Raw genomic sequence first — 2,644 nt, forward strand, 5'->3', positions numbered from 1 at the left:
ATGTCAAGGTAATAAATTTGAATCTCACAAGGAAAAAGATTAATTTAAGCAAAATTACTAACTTTAACTTTTTTCCTGGGTTTAAATGATGGAAAGTAAAAACGATTATTCCTAAACTTTTCAGGGTTTCAAGGCTGAAGTCTCAAGAGAGCCAACAGACATCCGTGTCAATAAAATTCTAAGAAAATCAATGTAGCTAGGTAGTTATTTACTAAAATAGCAAAAGCTACTTAATGTCTAATAGCCACAATAGAAGGTGAAAGCTTTCTAAAGTTGCAGGTTTATACATAGCTCAGATGCTCTAACAAAACGAACAACCTTCAGCCTCTGGTCGTAGAAAATTCCAAAACTCCCTCTCATAAAACATAAAATATCGGTACAAAGATAGAACAAGACAAGAAGAGATAATGAGACGCCAATAAAAGTCTAACAAACAAAATTCTAAGAAAATCAATGTAGCTAGGTAGTTAATTACTAAAATAGCAAAAGCTACTTAATGTCTAATAGCCAAAATAGAAGGCAAAAGCTTTCTAAAGTTACAGGTTTATACATAGCTCAGATGCTCTAACAAAACGAACAACCTTCAGCCTCTGGTCGTAGAAAATTCCGAAACTCCCTCTCATAAAACATAAAATATCGGTACAAAGATAGAACAAGACAAGAAGAGATAATGAGACGCCAATAAAAGTCTAACAAAGTAAGGTCAAAGATTGAGAAAAAGAACTCCTACAAGAAATCCAACCAAATGCCAATTTGCCAACAAGTTGAACTGTGATGAAATCGTTAACATCACGCGAGATGAAATGAAGTGCTAGGCTATCAGGCTATTACAAGCGCAATAGTTTCTGATAAGGTCAGGTTTAAGCCTTTTTATGGCCCTTTCAGAACTTGGAAATTCAAAAGAGAACGTTTAGCATTGAATGATTTAAGTTCACAAATAAAAGATTTCACAGATAAGACTTCAGTTGGGCGATTAAAAATATCTTTAATACATTGTTTCAAGAACTAAGAGAGCTTAGAGGTATTTTAGTGGATGTGCCAAAAGTACTCCAGTTTTCTTATACGTGCATGTTAGGATGGGAGGGACAGATGGGGAACGCAATCATTGGACATTAAATAATTATATTATTAGAATGTAAATGACTGTATTAACTAATGAATCAGTTACGAACTTGTAGGTACGTAAAGGACATTATGACAGTGAGAGAGCTTAGAGGTATTTAGTGGATGTGCCAAAAGTACTCCAGTTTTGTTAGGATGGGAGGGACAGATGGGGAACGCAATCATTGGACATCAAATAATTATATTATTAGAATGTAAATGACTGTATTAACTAATGAATCAGTTACGAACTTGTAGGTACGTAAAGGACATTATGACAGTAAAGTTTGAACTTAGAACTCAAGGTGTAAGTTACATTAATCACCTCATCAAGTGAAGACGTAACACCTTGTGTCAGTTAAACAGTGGAGGAGAAATGAGAAATATTACTAAACAGAAAAGGGAAATTACAGGTAGGTAGATAGTTAAGAGTACTTGAATCATCTAAGATGGGACATCTAAGATGTAGGCATATGAAATAGATGTTCCAGCTACAGGTAGTCATTGATATTTCCTGTATTTTAACAATGCTTAAAGATTAGATATCCTAGTTAAAGGCTCACATAGGCACGAAAAACGACCACATTTTGACCAGCCAGCGTAACTTCTATAGGAGACTGGTAGACCTGGGGTTTAATTTTAATCCACAATTTGGCCGAAAGTCCTTCCCCTTTCTGACTAGAAACAGTACATGAAAGCCTTTATAATCATACGACTCTGGTCTGATCAGGTCAATGCTGATAGGTGATAGCTTTGTACAAGACCTTAACATGTAAGGAGCTGAAAGTTAATACATTGAAGAAATAAATTAGTATGGGAATGTCTTCTCTTGCCAGGGGCTCATTATTAATTTATTAATTAACTTTATAAAGAAATACATAGAACCACTCATCCATACACAAGAGAAGAATCGTAACTTCATAACACTACGTGAAGTCGTGCTGGCACTGATAATATTATCGACGCGACTTATGGTTTCTAACCACCAGAAACCTCTACTGACACTAATAGAGCAACTAATGCACAAAGTAGAACAAAGACGATACAAAAAATAAAAATAAACAAAAAACATTTAAATTTAAAATAAATAGCACAGGGTTAACAGAACCAATAAGTTTTGGATAAATGGGAAATATCGATCGGCGAGAGAAAAATACGACACAAAAAATAAAAATAAACAAAAAACATAAACACTATAAACATTTAAATTTAAAATAAATAGCACAGGGTTAACAGAACCAATAAGTTTTGGATAAATGGGAAATATCGATCGGCGAGAGAAAAATTAATTAAAATTGGCACCATTTTTTCATAAGAAAAAATAATTTTCCCCTTTGAAACATTTTTCCTAAAAAAAAAGTACTGAAAAGTATGGATCTGATAACAAATATGTAATATGAAAATCAAACAAGAAAAATACCTATATGTTTAAAACGATAAATGGGAAGAAATTGATTACGCAAGGAAACATTGGAATCTAATACAACATATAAAATTCTTACGATTAAAATGTGAATAGCGTCGCTATGGTTGTTTCTACTGA

Source organism: Diaphorina citri, unplaced genomic scaffold, assembly GCF_000475195.1.
Source record: "Diaphorina citri unplaced genomic scaffold, Diaci psyllid genome assembly version 1.1 scaffold3, whole genome shotgun sequence".
Classification (NCBI taxonomy): domain Eukaryota; kingdom Metazoa; phylum Arthropoda; class Insecta; order Hemiptera; family Psyllidae; genus Diaphorina; species Diaphorina citri.